The 18,254-nt window shown below is 55.4% G+C and overlaps 1 pseudogene; it reads right to left on the bottom strand.

The window, feature by feature from the left end:
- LOC121288142 overlaps window positions 1-3,529 on the bottom strand; it is a 4,108-nt pseudogene extending 579 nt beyond the window's left edge.
- Window positions 3,530-18,254: the final 14,725 nt, after the last annotated feature.

Genomic DNA, 18,254 nt, shown 5'->3' with positions numbered 1-18,254 from the left:
TAGGTGCTTCTGCTGTTGTTGCTGTTGCTGCTGCTGTTGCTGCTGCTGTTGTTGCTGGTGTTGGTGCTACTGCTCTTGCTGCTGTTGGTGCTGCTGCTGCTGTTGTTGCTGGTGTTGTTGCTGCTGCTGTTGCTATTGCTGCTGATGATGCTGTTGCTGCTGCTAGTGTTGTTGCTGCTGCTACTACTGCTGGTGTTGTTGCTGCTACTGCTGCTGCTCTTGCTGTTGCGGCTGGTGCTGCTCTTGCTGTTGCTGCTGGTGTTGCTGCTGCTGGTGGTGTTGCTGCCACTGCTGCTGATGCAGGTGCTGCTGCTCTTGCTGTTGCTGCTGCCATTGCTGGTGCTAGTGTTGCTGCTGGTGCTGCTGCTGCTGCTGCTATTGCTGATGCTGCTGATGCTGCTGTTGCTGCTGGTGGTGCTGTTTGTGCTGGTGCTGAAGCTGCTCTTGCTGCTGCTGTTGCTGCAGCTGTTGCCAGTGTTATGGCTGCTGCTGGTGCTGCTGCTGGTGGTGCTGCTGCTACTGATACAGCTGCTGCTGCTGCTGGTGTTTCTGCTGCTGTTGCTGAAGGTACTGTTGCTGTTGATGCTGCAGTTGTTGCTGGCTATGCTCGCTCTGGTGTTGCAGCTGCTGGTGCTGTTGGTGCTAGTGCTGCTGCTGGTACTGCTGATGCTGCTGCTTTGCTGTTGCTGGTGCTATGGCTGCTGCTGCTGTTGGTGCTGCTGCTGCTGTTGCTGCTGGTGCTGCTGCTGCCTGGGCTGCTGCTGTTGCTTGTTCTGCTGGTGTTGCTGCTGGTCTTGCTGCTGTTGCTGGTGCTGGTGCTGCTGCTACTAATACAGCTGCTGTTGCTGGTGCTGCTGCTGCTGTTGTTGCCGGTACTGTTGCTGCTGATGCTGCAGCAGTTGTTGGCTATGCTCGCACAGGTTTTGCAGCTGCTAATGCTGTTGGTGCCCGTGCTGCTGCTGGTGTTGGTGGTGCTGCTGCTGTTGCTGCTGGTGCTGCTGCTACCTGGGTACTGCTGTTGCTGCATTTGCTGATGTTGATGCAGGTGCTGCTGCTTTTGTAGTTGCTGCTGTTGCTGGTAGTAGTGCTGATGCTGTTGCTGGTACTGGTGCTGCTGCTGCTGTTGCTGCTGCTGTAGTTGCTGCTGTTGCTGGTACTAATGCTGCTGCTGTTGTTGTTGGTGCTGCTGCTGCCGTTGCTGCTGCTGTTGTTGCTGCTGATTTTGGTGGTGCTGCTGCTACTACTGCTGGTTGTGTGGCTGCTACTGCTGCTGGTGATGGCGCTGCTGCTCTTGCTGTTGCTGTTGCAGTTGCTGTTGCTGGTGCTGGTAATGCTGCAGTTGCTGCTTCTGCTGTTCCTGGTGCTGCTGCTGTTGCTGCTGGTCCTGTTGCTATTGCAGTTATTGCTGCTGCTGCTGCTGTTGCTCTTACTGTTGCTGCTGGTGTTGCTGCTGCTGTTGCTGTTGCTAATGTTGCTGCTGCTGCTAATACTGCTGCTGGTGCAGCTGCTGCTTCTCTTTCTGTTGCTGCTGCTGTTGCTGGTGCTAGTGCTGCTGCTGGTGCTGCTGGTGCTGACGCTGCTTTTGCTGCTGGTGGTGCTGTTGTGGCTGCCGCTGTATTTGCTGGTACTGTTGCTGCAGCTGTTGCTGCTGGTGCTGCTGCTGCTCTTGCTGCTGCTGTTGCTGGTGCAATGGCTGCTGCAGCTGTTGCCGGTACTGTTGCTGCTGATGCTGCAGCTGTTGTTGGCTATGCTCGCACAGGTTTTGCAGCTGCTAATGCTGTTGGTGCCGGTGCTGCTGCTGGTGTTGGTGGTGCTGCTGCTGTTGCTGCTGGTGCTGCTGCTGCCTGGGAACAGCTGTTGCTGCTTTTGCTGATGTTGATGCAGGTGCTGCTGCTTTTGTAGTTGCTGCTGTTGCTGGTAGTAGTGCTGCTGCTGTTGCTGGTACTGGTGCTGCTGCTGCTGTTGCTGCTGCTGTAGTTGCTGCTGTTGCTGGTACTAATGCTGCTGCTGTTGTTGGTGCTGCTGCTGCCGTTTCTGCTGCTGTTGTTGCTGCTGATTTTGGTGGTGCTGCTGCTACTACTGCTGGTTGTGTGGCTGCTACTGCTGCTGGTGATGGCGCTGCTGCTTCTGCTGTTCCTGGTGCTGCTGCTGTTGCTGCTGGTCCTGTTGCTATTGCAGTTGTTGCTGCTGCTGCTGGTGTTGCTTCTGCTGCTGTTGCTGCTGCTGTTGCTGCAGCTGTTGTTGCTGCTGATTTTGGTGGTGCTGCTGCTACTACTGCTGGTTGTGTGGCTGCTACTGCTGCTGGTGATGGCGCTGCTGCTCTTGCTGTTGCTGTTGCAGTTGCTGTTGCTGGTGCTGGTAATGCTGCAGTTGCTGCTTCTGCTGTTCCTGGTGCTGCTGCTGTTGCTGCTGGTCCTGTTGCTATTGCAGTTATTGCTGCTGCTGCTGGTGTTGCTTCTGCTGCTGTTGCTGCTGCTGTTGCTGCAGCTGTTGTTGATGGTGTTGCTACTGCTGCTGTTGCTGCTGCTGTTGCTGTTGCTCTTACTGTTGCTGCTGGTGTTGCTGCTGCTGTTGCTGTTGCTAATGTTGCTGCTGCTGCTAATACTGCTGCTGGTGCAGCTGCTGCTTCTCTTTCTGTTGCTGCTGCTGTTGCTGGTGCTAGTGCTGCTGCTGGTGCTGCTGGTGCTGACGCTGTTTTTGCTGCTGGTGGTGCTGTTGTGGCTGCCGCTGTATTTGCTGGTACTGTTGCTGCAGCTGTTGCTGCTGGTGCTGCTGCTGCTCTTGCTGCTGCTGTTGCTGGTGCAATGGCTGCTGCAGCTGTTGCCGGTACTGTTGCTGCTGATGCTGCAGCTGTTGTTGACTATGCTCGCACAGGTTTTGCAGCTGCTAATGCTGTTGGTGCCGGTGCTGCTGCTGGTGTTGGTGGTGCTGCTGCTGTTGCTGCTGGTGCTGCTGCTGCCTGGGAACTGCTGTTGCTGCTTTTGCTGATGTTGATGCAGGTGCTGCTGCTTTTGTAGTTGCTGCTGTTGCTGGTAGTAGTGCTGCTGCTGTTGCTGGTACTGGTGCTGCTGCTGCTGTTGCTGCTGCTGTAGTTGCTGCTGTTGCTGGTACTAATGCTGCTGCTGCTGTTGGTGCTGCTGCTGCCGTTGCTGCTGCTGTTGTTGCTGCTGATTTTGGTGGTGCTGCTGCTACTACTGCTGGTTGTGTGGCTGCTACTGCTGCTGGTGATGGTGCTGCTGCTTCTGCTGTTCCTGGTGCTGCTGCTGTTGCTGCTGGTCCTGTTGCTATTGCAGTTGTTGCTGCTGCTGCTGGTGTTGCTTCTGCTGCTGTTGCTGCTGCTGTTGCTGCAGCTGTTGTTGCTGGTGTTGCTACTGCTGCTGTTGCTGCTGCTGTTGCTGTTGCTCTTACTGTTGCTGCTGGTGTTGCTACTGCTGTTGCTGTTGCTAATGTTGCTGCTGCTGCAAATACTGCTGCTGGTGCAGCTGCTGCTTCTCTTTCTGTTGCTGCTGCTGTTGCTGGTGCTAGTGCTGCTGCTGGTGCTGCTGGTGCTGCTGCAGTTGCTGCTGCTGCTGACGCTGCTTTTGCTGCTGGTGGTGCTGTTGTGGCTGCCGCTGTATTTGCTGGTACTGTTGCTGCAGCTGTTGCTGCTGGTGCTGCTGCTGCTCTTGCTGCTGCTGTTGCTGGTGCAATGGCTGCTGCAGCTGTTGCTGCTGCTTTAGCTGCTGCTACTGATACAGCTGCTGTTGCTGGTGTCTCTGTTGTTGTTGCAGGTACCTTTGCTGTTGCTGCTGCAGCTGTTGCTGGTTATGCTTGCACTGGCTTTGCTGCTGCTATTGCTGTTGGTGCCGGTGCTGCAGCTGGTGTTGATGGTACTGCTGCTGTTACCGTTGGTTGTGCTATGGCTGCTGCTGCTGTTGGTGCTGCTGCTGCTGTTGCTGCTGGTGCTGCTGCTGCCTGGGCTTCGGCTGTTGCTGCCTCTGCTGGTGTTGCAGCAGGAGTTGCTGCTGTAGCTTCTGCTGTTGCTGCTGCTGCTGTAGTTGCTGCTGTTGCAGGTACTGGTGCTGCTGCTGCTGTTGCTGGTGCTGCTGCTGCCGTTGCAGCTGCTGTTGTTGCTACTGATTTTGGTGTTGCTGCTGCTGCTACTGCTGGTTGTGTTGCTGCAACTGCTGCTCTTGATGGTGCTGCTGCTCTTGCTGTTGCTGTTGCTGTTGCTGGTGCTGGAAGTGTTGCTGTTGCTGCTTCTGCTGTTCCTGGTGCCGCTGCTGTTGCTGCTGGTCCTGTTGCTGTTGCAGTTGTTGCTCCTGCTGCTGCTACTGCTGGTTGTGTTGCTGCAACTGCTGCTGTTGATGGTGCTGCTGCTCTTGCTGTTGCTGTTGCTGGTACTGGTGCTGGTAGTGCTGCTGTTGCTGCTTCTGCTGTTCCTGGTGCCGCTGTTGTTGCTGCTGGTCCTGTTGCTGTTGCAGTTATTGCTGCTGCTGCTGGTGTTGGTTCTGCTGCTGTTGCTGCTGCTGTTTCTGCAGATGATGTTGCAGGTGTTGCTACAGCTGCTGTTGCTGCTGCTGTTGCTGTTGCTGCTGCTAGTGTTGCTGCTGCTGCTACTACTGTTGCTGGTGTTGCTGCTGTTGCTGCTGGTGTTGCCGCTGCTGTTGCTGCTGCTGTTGCTGCTGCTGGTGTTGATGTTCTGGTGCTGGTGCTGCTGCTACTGATACAGCTGCTGCTGCTGCTGGTGCTGCTGCTGCTGTTGTTGCTGGTGTTGTTGCTGCTGCTGTTGCTATTGCTGCTGATGATGCTGTTGCTGCTGCTAGTGTTGTTGCTGCTGCTACTACTGCTGGTGTTGTTGCTGCTACTGCTGCTGCTCTTGCTGTTGCGGCTGGTGCTGCTCTTGCTGTTGCTGCTGGTGTTGCTGCTGCTGGTGGTGTTGCTGCCACTGCTGCTGATGCAGGTGCTGCTGCTCTTGCTGTTGCTGCTGCCATTGCTGGTGCTAGTGTTGCTGCTGGTGCTGCTGCTGCTGCTGCTATTGCTGATGCTGCTGATGCTGCTGTTGCTGCTGGTGGTGCTGTTTGTGCTGGTGCTGAAGCTGCTCTTGCTGCTGCTGTTGCTGCAGCTGTTGCCAGTGTTATGGCTGCTGCTGGTGCTGCTGCTGGTGGTGCTGCTGCTACTGATACAGCTGCTGCTGCTGCTGGTGTTTCTGCTGCTGTTGCTGAAGGTACTGTTGCTGTTGATGCTGCAGTTGTTGCTGGCTATGCTCGCTCTGGTGTTGCAGCTGCTGGTGCTGTTGGTGCTAGTGCTGCTGCTGGTACTGCTGATGCTGCTGCTTTGCTGTTGCTGGTGCTATGGCTGCTGCTGCTGTTGGTGCTGCTGCTGCTGTTGCTGCTGGTGCTGCTGCTGCCTGGGCTGCTGCTGTTGCTTGTTCTGCTGGTGTTGCTGCTGGTCTTGCTGCTGTTGCTGGTGCTGGTGCTGCTGCTACTAATACAGCTGCTGTTGCTGGTGCTGCTGCTGCTGTTGTTGCCGGTACTGTTGCTGCTGATGCTGCAGCAGTTGTTGGCTATGCTCGCACAGGTTTTGCAGCTGCTAATGCTGTTGGTGCCCGTGCTGCTGCTGGTGTTGGTGGTGCTGCTGCTGTTGCTGCTGGTGCTGCTGCTACCTGGGTACTGCTGTTGCTGCTTTTGCTGATGTTGATGCAGGTGCTGCTGCTTTTGTAGTTGCTGCTGTTGCTGGTAGTAGTGCTGATGCTGTTGCTGGTACTGGTGCTGCTGCTGCTGTTGCTGCTGCTGTAGTTGCTGCTGTTGCTGGTACTAATGCTGCTGCTGTTGTTGTTGGTGCTGCTGCTGCCGTTGCTGCTGCTGTTGTTGCTGCTGATTTTGGTGGTGCTGCTGCTACTACTGCTGGTTGTGTGGCTGCTACTGCTGCTGGTGATGGCGCTGCTGCTCTTGCTGTTGCTGTTGCAGTTGCTGTTGCTGGTGCTGGTAATGCTGCAGTTGCTGCTTCTGCTGTTCCTGGTGCTGCTGCTGTTGCTGCTGGTCCTGTTGCTATTGCAGTTATTGCTGCTGCTGCTGGTGTTGCTTCTGCTGCTGTTGCTGCTGCTGTTGCTGCAGCTGTTGTGGCTGGTGTTGCTACTGCTGCTGTTGCTGCTGCTGTTGCTGTTGCTCTTACTGTTGCTGCTGGTGTTGCTGCTGCTGTTGCTGTTGCTAATGTTGCTGCTGCTGCTAATACTGCTGCTGGTGCAGCTGCTGCTTCTCTTTCTGTTGCTGCTGCTGTTGCTGGTGCTAGTGCTGCTGCTGGTGCTGCTGGTGCTGACGCTGCTTTTGCTGCTGGTGGTGCTGTTGTGGCTGCCGCTGTATTTGCTGGTACTGTTGCTGCAGCTGTTGCTGCTGGTGCTGCTGCTGCTCTTGCTGCTGCTGTTGCTGGTGCAATGGCTGCTGCAGCTGTTGCCGGTACTGTTGCTGCTGATGCTGCAGCTGTTGTTGGCTATGCTCGCACAGGTTTTGCAGCTGCTAATGCTGTTGGTGCCGGTGCTGCTGCTGGTGTTGGTGGTGCTGCTGCTGTTGCTGCTGGTGCTGCTGCTGCCTGGGAACTGCTGTTGCTGCTTTTGCTGATGTTGATGCAGGTGCTGCTGCTTTTGTAGTTGCTGCTGTTGCTGGTAGTAGTGCTGCTGCTGTTGCTGGTACTGGTGCTGCTGCTGCTGTTGCTGCTGCTGTAGTTGCTGCTGTTGCTGGTACTAATGCTGCTGCTGTTGTTGGTGCTGCTGCTGCCGTTGCTGCTGCTGTTGTTGCTGCTGATTTTGGTGGTGCTGCTGCTACTACTGCTGGTTGTGTGGCTGCTACTGCTGCTGGTGATGGCGCTGCTGCTTCTGCTGTTCCTGGTGCTGCTGCTGTTGCTGCTGCTGCTGTTGCTATTGCAGTTGTTGCTGCTGCTGCTGGTGTTGCTTCTGCTGCTGTTGCTGCTGCTGTTGCTGCAGCTGTTGTTGCTGCTGATTTTGGTGGTGCTGCTGCTACTACTGCTGGTTGTGTGGCTGCTACTGCTGCTGGTGATGGCGCTGCTGCTCTTGCTGTTGCTGTTGCAGTTGCTGTTGCTGGTGCTGGTAATGCTGCAGTTGCTGCTTCTGCTGTTCCTGGTGCTGCTGCTGTTGCTGCTGGTCCTGTTGCTATTGCAGTTATTGCTGCTGCTGCTGGTGTTGCTTCTGCTGCTGTTGCTGCTGCTGTTGCTGCAGCTGTTGTTGCTGGTGTTGCTACTGCTGCTGTTGCTGCTGCTGTTGCTGTTGCTCTTACTGTTGCTGCTGGTGTTGCTGCTGCTGTTGCTGTTGCTAATGTTGCTGCTGCTGCTAATACTGCTGCTGGTGCAGCTGCTGCTTCTCTTTCTGTTGCTGCTGCTGTTGCTGGTGCTAGTGCTGCTGCTGGTGCTGCTGGTGCTGACGCTGCTTTTGCTGCTGGTGGTGCTGTTGTGGCTGCCACTGTATTTGCTGGTACTGTTGCTGCAGCTGTTGCTGCTGGTGCTGCTGCTGCTCTTGCTGCTGCTGTTGCTGGTGCAATGGCTGCTGCAGCTGTTGCCGGTACTGTTGCTGCTGATGCTGCAGCTGTTGTTGACTATGCTCGCACAGGTTTTGCAGCTGCTAATGCTGTTGGTGCCGGTGCTGCTGCTGGTGTTGGTGGTGCTGCTGCTGTTGCTGCTGGTGCTGCTGCTGCCTGGGAACTGCTGTTGCTGCTTTTGCTGATGTTGATGCAGGTGCTGCTGCTTTTGTAGTTGCTGCTGTTGCTGGTAGTAGTGCTGCTGCTGTTGCTGGTACTGGTGCTGCTGCTGCTGTTGCTGCTGCTGTAGTTGCTGCTGTTGCTGGTACTAATGCTGCTGCTGTTGTTGGTGCTGCTGCTGCCGTTGCTGCTGCTGTTGTTGCTGCTGATTTTGGTGGTGCTGCTGCTACTACTGCTGGTTGTGTGGCTGCTACTGCTGCTGGTGATGGTGCTGCTGCTTCTGCTGTTCCTGGTGCTGCTGCTGTTGCTGCTGGTCCTGTTGCTATTGCAGTTGTTGCTGCTGCTGCTGGTGTTGCTTCTGCTGCTGTTGCTGCTGCTGTTGCTGCAGCTGTTGTTGCTGGTGTTGCTACTGCTGCTGTTGCTGCTGCTGTTGCTGTTGCTCTTACTGTTGCTGCTGGTGTTGCTACTGCTGTTGCTGTTGCTAATGTTGCTGCTGCTGCAAATACTGCTGCTGGTGCAGCTGCTGCTTCTCTTTCTGTTGCTGCTGCTGTTGCTGGTGCTAGTGCTGCTGCTGGTGCTGCTGGTGCTGCTGCAGTTGCTGCTGCTGCTGACGCTGCTTTTGCTGCTGGTGGTGCTGTTGTGGCTGCCGCTGTATTTGCTGGTACTGTTGCTGCAGCTGTTGCTGCTGGTGCTGCTGCTGCTCTTGCTGCTGCTGTTGCTGGTCCAATGGCTGCTGCAGCTGTTGCTGCTGCTTTAGCTGCTGCTACTGATACAGCTGCTGTTGCTGGTGTCTCTGTTGTTGTTGCAGGTACCTTTGCTGTTGCTGGTGCAGCTGTTGCTGGTTATGCTTGCACTGGCTTTGCTGCTGCTATTGCTGTTGGTGCCGGTGCTGCAGCTGGTGTTGATGGTGCTGCTGCTGTTACCGTTGGTCGTGCTATGGCTGCTGCTGCTGTTGGTGCTGCTGCTGCTGTTGCTGCTGGTGCTGCTGCTGCCTGGGCTTCGGCTGTTGCTGCCTCTGCTGGTGTTGCAGCAGGAGTTGCTGCTGTAGCTTCTGCTGTTGCTGCTGCTGCTGTAGTTGCTGCTGTTGCAGGTACTGGTGCTGCTGCTGCTGTTGCTGGTGCTGCTGCTGCCGTTGCAGCTGCTGTTGTTGCTACTGATTTTGGTGTTGCTGCTGCTGCTACTGCTGGTTGTGTTGCTGCAACTGCTGCTGTTGATGGTGCTGCTGCTCTTGCTGTTGCTGTTGCTGTTGCTGGTGCTGGAAGTGTTGCTGTTGCTGCTTCTGCTGTTCCTGGTGCCGCTGCTGTTGCTGCTGGTCCTGTTGCTGTTGCAGTTGTTGCTCCTGCTGCTGCTGCTGCTGGTTGTGTTGCTGCAACTGCTGCTGGTGATGGTGCTGCTGCTCTTGCTGTTGCTGTTGCTGGTACTGGTGCTGGTAGTGCTGCTGTTGCTGCTTCTGCTGTTCCTGGTGCCGCTGTTGTTGCTGCTGGTCCTGTTGCTGTTGCAGTTATTGCTGCTGTTGCTGGTGTTGGTTCTGCTGCTGTTGCTGCTGCTGTTTCTGCAGATGATGTTGCAGGTGTTGCTACTGCTGCTGTTGCTGCTGCTGTTGCTGTTGCTGCTGCTAGTGTTGCTGCTGCTGCTACTACTGTTGCTGGTGTTGCTGCTGTTGCTGCTGGTGTTGCCGCTGCTGTTGCTGCTGCTGTTGCTGTTGCTGTTGCTGTTTCTGTTGTTGCTGGTGCTGTGGCTGCTGCTGGTGTTGATGCTCTGGTGCTGGTGCTGCTGCTACTGATACAGCTGCTGTTGCTGCTGGTGTTTCTGCTGCTGTTGTTGCAGGTACTGTTGCTGTTCCTGCTGCAGCTGTTGCTGGCATTGCTCGCAATGGTCCTGCTGCTACTGGGGCTGTTGGTGCTGTGATGCTGCTGGTGTTGGTGGTGCTGCTGCTGTTACTTTTGCTGCTGTTATGGCTGCTGCTGCTGTAGCTGCTGCTGTTGGTGCTTCTGCTGCTGTTGCTGCTTTTGCTGCTGCTGCCTGGGCTGCTGTTTTTGCTGCTTTTGCTGGTGTTGCTGCTGATGTTGCTGCTGTTGCTGTGGCTGCTGCTGCTAATGTTTCTGCTGGTATTGGTGCTACTGCTGCTGTTGCTGCTGCTGCTGCTGCTGAGGCTGCGGCTATTGGTCCTGCAGTTGCCCTTGCTATTGCTACTACTGCAACTGGTGCTGCTGCTGCTGGTGGTGCTGCTGCTGGTGATCTTGCTGTTGCTGCTGGTGTTGCTACTACTGTTGCTGTTGCTTTGGCTGGTGCTGCTGCTGTTGGCCTTGCAGTTGCAGTTGCTATTGCTGCTGCTGCTGCAATTGCTCTTACTGTTGCTGCTGGTGTTGCTGCTGGTCCTGTTGCTGTTGCAGTTATTGCTGCAGCTGCTGATGTTGGTTCTGCTGCCGTTGCTGCTGCTGTTGCTGCAGCTGTTGTTGCTGGTGTTGCTACTGCTGCTGTTGCTGCTGCTGTTGCTGTTGCTGCTGCTAGTGTTGCTGCTGCTGCTACTACTGTTGGTGGTGTTGCTGTTGTTGCTGCTGGTGTTGCCGCTGCTGTTGCTGCTGCTGTTGCTGCTGCAGCTGTTATTGTTGCTGCTGCTGCTACTACTGTTGGTGGTGTTGCTGTTGTTGCTGCTGCTGGTGTTGCCGCTGCTGTTCCTGCTGCTGTTGCTGCTGCAGCTGTTATTGTTGCTGCTGCTGCTACTACTGTTGGTGGTGTTGCTGGTGTTGCTGCTGGTGTTGCCGCTGCTTTTGCTGCTGCTGTTGCTGCTGGTGTTGCTGTTTCTGCTGTTGATGGTGCTGTGGCTGCTGCTGGTGTTGATGCTCTGGTGTTGGTGCTGCTGCTACCGATACAGCTGCTGTTGCTGCTGGTGTTTCTGCTGCTGTTGTTTCAGGTACTTTTGCTCTTACTGCTGCAGCTGTTGCTGGCATTGCTCACAATGGTCCTGCTGCTACTGGTGTTGTTGGTTCTGTGATGCTGCTGGTGTTGGTGGTGCTGCTGCTGTTACATTTGCTGCTGTTATGGCTGCTGCTGCTGTAGCTGCTGCTGTTGGGGCTGCTGCCGCTGTTGCTGCTTTTGCTGCTGCTGCCTGGGCTGCTGTTTTTGCTGTTTTTGCTGGTGTTGCTGCTGGTGTTGCTGCTGTTGCTGTGGCTGCTGCTGCTACTGTTTCTGCTGGTATTGGTGCTACTGCTGCTGTTGCTGCTGCTGCTGCTGCTGAGGCTGTGGCTTTTGGTCCTGCTGTTGCCCTTGCTATTGCTACTACTACAGCTGGTGCTGCTGCTGGTGCTCTTGCTGTTGCTGCTGATGTTGCTGCTACTGCTGCTGTTGCTTTGGCTGGTGCTGCTGCTGTTGTCCTTGCAGTTGCTGTTGCTATTGCTGCTGCTGCAGTTGCTCTTACTGTTGCTGCTGGTGTTGCTGCTGCTGCTGCTGTTGCTGTTGCTGCTGCTAGTGTTGCTGCTGCTGCTACTACTGCTGCTGGTGCCGCTGCTGCTTCTCTTTCTGTTGCTGCTGCTGTTGCTGGTGCTAGTGCTGCTGCTGGTGCTGCTGCTGCTGTTGCTGCTGATGCTGCTGCTGCTGATGCTGCTGCTGCTGATGCTGCTGTTGCTGCTGGTGGTGCTGTTGTGGCTGCCGCTGTATTTGCTGGTACTGTTGCTGCAGCTGTTGCTGCTGGTGCTGCTGCTGATCTTGCTGCTGCTATTGCTGGTGCAATAGCTTTTGCTGGTGTTACTGCTGCTTTAGCTGCTGCTACTGATACAGCTGCTGTTGCGGGTGTTTCTGTTGTTGTTGCAGGTACTGTTGCTGTTGCTGCTGCAGCTGTTGCTGTCTATGTTTGCACTGGCTTTGCTGCTGCTAGAGCTGTTGGTGCCGGTGCTGCAGCTGGTGTTGATGGTGCTGCTGCTGTTACCATTGCTCGTGCTATGGCTGTTGCTGCTGTTGCTGCTGGTGCTGCTGCTGTGTGGGCTGCGGCTGTTACTGCTTCTGCTGGTGTTGCTGCTGTTGCCGCTGTTGTTGCCTCTGCTGCTGTTGTTACTGCTGTTGCTGGTACTGGTGCTTCTGCTGCTGCTGTTGCTGCTGGTGCTGCTGCAGTTGCTGCTGCTGCTGACGCTGCTTTTGCTGCTGGTGGTGCTGTTGTGGCTGCCGCTGTATTTGCTGGTACTGTTGCTGCAGCTGTTGCTGCTGGTGCTGCTGCTGCTCTTGCTGCTGCTGTTGCTGGTGCAAAGGCTGCTGCAGCTGTTGCTGCTGGTGTTGCTACTGCTGCTGTTGCTGCTGCTGTCGCTGTTGCTGCTGCTAGTGTTGCTGCTGCTGCTACTACTGTTGGTGGTGTTGCTGTTGTTGCTGCTGGTGTTGCCGCTGCTGTTGCTGCTGCTGTTGCTGCTGCAGCTGTTATTGTTGCTGCTGCTGCTACTACTGTTGGTGGTGTTGCTGTTGTTGCTGCTGGTGTTGCCGCTGCTGTTGCTGCTGCTGTTGCTGCTGCAGCTGTTATTGTTGCTGCTGCTGCTACTACTGTTGGTGGTGTTGCTGGTGTTGCTGCTGGTGTTGCCGCTGCTTTTGCTGCTGCTGTTGCTGCTGGTGTTGCTGTTTCTGCTGTTGATGGTGCTGTGGCTGCTGCTGGTGTTGATGCTCTGGTGCTGGTGCTGCTGCTACCGATACAGCTGCTGTTGCTGCTGGTGTTTCTGCTGCTGTTGTTTCAGGTACTTTTGCTCTTACTGCTGCAGCTGTTGCTGGCATTGCTCACAATGGTCCTGCTGCTACTGGTGCTGTTGGTTCTGTGATGCTGCTGGTGTTGGTGGTGCTGCTGCTGTTACATTTGCTGCTGTTATGGCTGCTGCTGCTGCTGTAGCTGCTGCTGTTGGGGCTGCTGCTGCTGTTGCTGCTTTTCCTGCTGCTGCCTGGGCTGCTGTTTTTGCTGCTTTTACTGGTGTTGCTGCTGGTGTTGCTGCTGTTGCTGTGGCTGCTGCTGCTACTGTTTCTGCTGGTATTGGTGCTACTGCTGCTGTTGCTGCTGCTGCTGCTGCTGCTGAGGCTGTGGCTATTGGTCCTGCAGTTGCCCTTGCTATTGCTACTACTACAGCTGGTGCTGCTGCTGGTGCTCTTGCTGTTGCTGCTGATGTTGCTGCTACTGCTGCTGTTGCTTTGGCTGGTGCTGCTGCTGTTGTCCTTGCAGTTGCTGTTGCTATTGCTGCTGCTGCAGTTGCTCTTACTGTTGCTGCTGGTGTTGCTGCTGCTGCTGCTGTTGTTGTTGCTGCTGCTAGTGTTGCTGCTGCTGCTACTACTGCTGCTGGTGCAGCTGCTGCTTCTCTTTCTGTTGCTGCTGCTGTTGCTGGTGCTAGTGCTGCTGCTGGTGCTGCTGCGGCTGCTGCTGCTGATGCTGCTGCTGCTGATGCTGCTGTTGCTGCTGATGGTGCTGTTGTGGCTGCCGCTGTATTTGCTGGTACTGTTGCTGCAGCTGTTGCTGCTGGTGCTGCTGCTGCTCTTGCTGCTGCTATTGCTGGTGCAATAGCTGTTGCTGGTGTTGCTGCTGCTTTAGCTGCTGCTACTGATACAGCTGCTGTTGCGGGTGTTTCTGTTGTTGTTGCAGGTACTGTTGCTGTTGCTGCTGCAGCTGTTGCTGGCTATGTTTGTACTGGCTTTGCTGCTGCTAGTGCTGTTGGTGCCGGTGCTGCAGCTGGTGTTGATGGTGCTGCTGCTGTTACCGTTGCTCGTGCTATGGCTGTTGCTGCTGTTGGTGCTGCTGCTGCTGCTGTTGCTGCTGGTGCTGCTGCTGTGTGGGCTGCGGCTGTTACTGCTTCTGCTGGTGTTGCTGCTGTTGCCACTGTTGTTGCCTCTGCTGCTGTTGTTACTGCTGTTGCTGGTACTGGTGCTTCTGCTGCTGCTGTTGCTGCTGGTGCTGCTGCAGTTGCTGCTGCTGCTGACGCTGCTTTTGCTGCTGGTGGTGCTGTTGTGGCTGCCGCTGTATTTGCTGGTACTGTTGCTGCAGCTGTTGCTGCTGGTGCTGCTGCTGCTCTTGCTGCTGCTGTTGCTGGTGCAATGGCTGCTGCAGCTGTTGCTGCTGCTTTAGCTGCTGCTACTGATACAGCTGCTGTTGCTGGTGTCTCTGTTGTTGTTGCAGGTACCTTTGCTGTTGCTGCTGCAGCTGTTGCTGGTTATGCTTGCACTGGCTTTGCTGCTGCTATTGCTGTTGGTGCCGGTGCTGCAGCTGGTGTTGATGGTGCTGCTGCTGTTACCGTTGGTCGTGCTATGGCTGCTGCTGCTGTTGGTGCTGCTGCTGCTGTTGCTGCTGGTGCTGCTGCTGCCTGGGCTTCAGCTGTTGCTGCCTCTGCTGGTGTTGCAGCAGGAGTTGCTGCTGTAGCTTCTGCTGTTGCTGCTGCTGCTGTAGTTGCTGCTGTTGCAGGTACTGGTGCTGCTGCTGCTGTTGCTGGTGCTGCTGCTGCCGTTGCAGCTGCTGTTGTTGCTATTGATTTTGGTGTTGCTGCTGCTGCTACTGCTGGTTGTGTTGCTGCAACTGCTGCTGTTGATGGTGCTGCTGCTCTTGCTGTTGCTGTTGCTGTTGCTGGTGCTGGAAGTGCTGCTGTTGCTGCTTCTGCTGTTCCTGGTGCCGCTGCTGTTGCTGCTGGTCCTGTTGCTGTTGCAGTTGTTGCTCCTGCTGCTGCTGCTGCTGGTTGTGTTGCTGCAACTGCTGCTGGTGATGGTGCTGCTGCTCTTGCTGTTGCTGTTGCTGGTACTGGTGCTGGTAGTGCTGCTGTTGCTGCTTCTGCTGTTCCTGGTGCCGCTGTTGTTGCTGCTGGTCCTGTTGCTGTTGCAGTTATTGCTGCTGCTGCTAGTGTTGGTTCTGTTGCTGTTGCTGCTGCTGTTTCTGCAGATGATGTTGCAGGTGTTGCTACTGCTGCTGTTGCTGCTGCTGTTGCTGTTGCTGCTGCTAGTGTTGCTGCTGCTGCTACTACTGTTGGTGGTGTCACTTCTGTTGCTGCTGGTGTTGCTGCTGCTCTTGCTGCTGCTGTTGCTGCTGCTGTTGCTATTGCTGCTGTTGCTGGTGCTGTGGCTGCTGCTGGTGTTGATGCTCTGGTGCTGGTGCTGCTGCTACTGATACAGCTGCTGTTGCTGCTGGTGTTTCTGCTGCTGTTGTTGCAGGTACTGTTGCTTTTCCTGCTGCAGCTGTTGCTGGCATTGCTCGCAATGGTCCTGCTGCTACTGGTGCTGTTGGTGCTGTGATGCTGCTGGTGTTGTTGGTGCTGCTGCCGTTACTTTTGCTGCTGTTATGGCTGCTGCTGCTGCTGCAGCTGCTGCTGTTGGTGCTTCTGCTGCTGTCGCTGCTTTTGCTGCTGCTGCCTGGGCTGCTGTTTTTGCTGCTTTTGCTGGTGTTGCTGCTGATGTTGCAGCTGTTGCTGTGGCTGCTGCTGCTACTGTTTTTGCTGGTGTTGGTGCTACTGCTGCTGTTGCTGCTGCTGTTGCTGCTGCTGAGGCTGCGGATATTGGTCCTGCAGTTGCCCTTGCTATTGCTACTACTGCAGCTGGTGCTGCTGCTGCTGGTGGTGCTGCTGCGGGCACTCTTGCTGTTGCTCTGGTGTTGCTTCTACTGCTGCTGTTGCTTTGGCTGGTGCTGCTGCTGTTGGCCTTGCAGTTGCTGTTGCTATTGCTGCTGCTGCTTCAGTTGCTCTTGCTGTTGCTGCTGGTGTTGCTGCTGGTCCTGTTGCTGTTGCAGTTATTGCTGCTGCTGCTGGTGTTGTTTCTACTGCTCTTGCTGCTGCTGTTGCTGTTTCTGTTGTTGCTAGTGCCGTGGCTGCTGCTGGTGTTGATGTTCTGTTGCTGGTGCTGCTGCTACTGATACAGCTGCTGTTGCTGCTGGTGTTTCTGCTGCTTTTGTTGCAGGTACTTTTGCTCTTACTGCTGCAGCTGTTGCATGCATTGCTCGCAATGGTCCTGCTGCTACTGGTGCTGTTGGTGCTGTGATGCTGCTGGTGTTGGTGGTGCTGCTGCTGTTACTTTTGCTGCTGATATGGCTGCTGCTGCTGTAGCTGCTGCTGTTTGTGCTACTGCTGCTGTTGCTGCTGCTGCTGCTGCTGAGGCTGTGGCTATTGGTCCTGCAGTTGCCATTGTTATTGCTACTACTACAGCTGGTGCTGCTGCTGGTGGTGCGGCTGCTGGTGCTCTTGCTGTTGCTGCTGGTGTTGCTACTGCTGCTGTTGCTGCTGCTGTTGCTGTTGCTGCTGCTATTGTTGCTGCTGCTGCTACTACTGTTGGTGGTGTTGCTGGTGTTGCTGCTGGTGTTGCTGCTGCTGTTGCTGCTGCTGTTGCTCTTTCTGCTGTTGATGGTGCTGTGGCTGCTGCTGGTGTTGATGCTCTGGTGCTGGTGCTGCTGCTACTGATACAGCTGCTGTTGCTGCTGGAGTTTCTGCTGCTGTTGTTGCAGGTACTTTTGCTCTTACTGCTGCAGCTGTTGCTGGCATTGCTCACAATGGTCCTGCTGCTACTGGTGTTGTTGGTGCTGTGATGCTGCTGGTGTTGGTGGTGCTGCTGCTGTTACATTTGCTGCTGTTATGGCTGCTGCTGCTGTAGCTGCTGCTGTTGGTGCTGCTGCCGCTGTTGCTGCTTTTGCTGCTGCTGCCTGGGCTGCTGTTTTTGCTGCTTTTGCTGGTGTTGCTGCTGGTGTTGCTGCTGTTGCTGTGGCTGCTGCTGCTACTGTTTCTGCTGGTATTGGTGCTACTGCTGCTGTTGCTGCTGCTGCTGCTGCTGAGGCTGCGGCTATTGGTCCTGCAGTTGCCCTTGCTATTGCTACTACTGCAGCTGGTGCTGCTGCTGCTGGTGGTGCTGCTGCGGGCACTCTTGCTGTTGCTCTGGTGTTGCTTCTACTGCTGCTGTTGCTTTGGCTGGTGCTGCTGCTGTTGGCCTTGCAGTTGCTGTTGCTATTGCTGCTGCTGCTTCAGTTGCTCTTGCTGTTGCTGCTGGTGTTGCTGCTAGTCCTGTTGCTGTTGCAGTTATTGCTGCTGCTGCTGGTGTTGTTTCTACTGCTCTTGCTGCTGCTGTTGCTGTTTCTGTTGTTGCTGGTGCTGTGGCTGCTGCTGGTGTTGATGTTCTGGTGCTGGTGCTGCTGCTACTGATACAGCTGCTGTTGCTGCTGGTGTTTCTGCTGCTTTTGTTGCAGGTACTTTTTCTCTTACTGCTGCAGCTGTTGCATGCATTGCTCGCAATGGTCCTGCTGCTACTGGTGCTGTTGGTGCTGTGATGCTGCTGGTGTTGGTGGTGCTGCTGCTGTTACTTTTGCTGCTGATATGGCTGCTGCTGCTGTAGCTGCTGCTGTTTGTGCTACTGCTGCTGTTGCTGCTGCTGCTGCTGCTGAGGCTGTGGCTATTGGTCCTGCAGTTGCCCTTGTTATTGCTACTACTACAGCTGGTGCTGCTGCTGGTGGTGCTGCTGCTGGTGCTCTTGCTGTTGCTGCTGGTGTTGCTACTGCTGCTGTTGCTGCTGCTGTTGCTGTTGCTGCTGCTATTGTTGCTGCTGCTGCTACTACTGTTGGTGGTGTTGCTGGTGTTGCTGCTGGTGTTGCTGCTGTTGCTGTGGCTGCTGCTGCTACTGTTTCTGCTGGTATTGGTGCTACTGCTGCTGTTGCTGCTGCTGCTGCTGCTGAGGCTGCGGCTATTGGTCCTGCTGTTGCCCTTGCTATTGCTACTACTGCAACTGGTGCTGCTGCTGCTGGTGGTGCTGCTGCTGGTGCTCTTGCTGTTGCTGCTGGTGTCGCTGCTACTGCTGCTGTTGCTTTGGCTGATGCTGCTGCTGTTGGCCTTTCAGTTGCAGTTGCTATTGCTGCTGCTTCTGCAATTGCTCTTACTCTTGCTGCTGGTGTTGCTGCTGGTCCTGTTGCTGTTGCAGTTATTGCTGCTGCTGCTGGTGTTGGTTCTGCTGCTGTTGCTGCTGCTGTTGCTGCAGCTGTTGTTGCTGGTGTTGCTACTGCTGCTGTTGCTGCTGCTGTTGCTGTTGCTGCTGCTAGTGTTGCTGCTGCTGCTACTACTGTTGGTGGTGTTGCTGCTGTTGCTGCTGGTTTGGCCGCTGCTGTTGCTGCTGCTGTTGCTGCTGCAGCTGTTATTGTTGCTGCTGCTGCTACTACTGTTGGTGCTGTTGCTGGTGTTGCTGCTGGTGTTTCCGCTGCTTTTGCTGCTGCTGTTGCTACTGCTGTTGCTATTGCTGCTGTTGCTGGTGCTGTGGCTGCTGCTGGTGTTGATGCTCTGGTGCTGGTGCTGCTGCTACTGATACAGCTGCTGTTGCTGCTGGTGTTTCTGCTGCTGTTGTTGCAGGTACTTTTGCTCTTACTGCTGCAGCTGTTGCTGGCATTGCTCACAATGGTCCTGCTGCTACTGGTGCTGTTGGTGCTGTGATGCTGCCGGTGTTGGTGATGCTGCTGCTGTTACATTTGCTGCTGTTATGGCTGCTGCTGCTGTAGCTGCTGCTGTTGGTGCTGCTGCCGCTGTTGCTGCTTTTGCTGCTGCTGCCTGGGCTGCTGTTTTTGCTGCTTTTGCTGGTGTTGCTGCTGGTGTTGCTGCTGTTGCTGTGGCTGCT

This window comes from Carcharodon carcharias, chromosome 2 (assembly GCF_017639515.1).
Source record: "Carcharodon carcharias isolate sCarCar2 chromosome 2, sCarCar2.pri, whole genome shotgun sequence".
Lineage (NCBI taxonomy): Eukaryota > Metazoa > Chordata > Chondrichthyes > Lamniformes > Lamnidae > Carcharodon > Carcharodon carcharias.
This window is presented reverse-complemented; position numbering and strand designations above follow the sequence as displayed.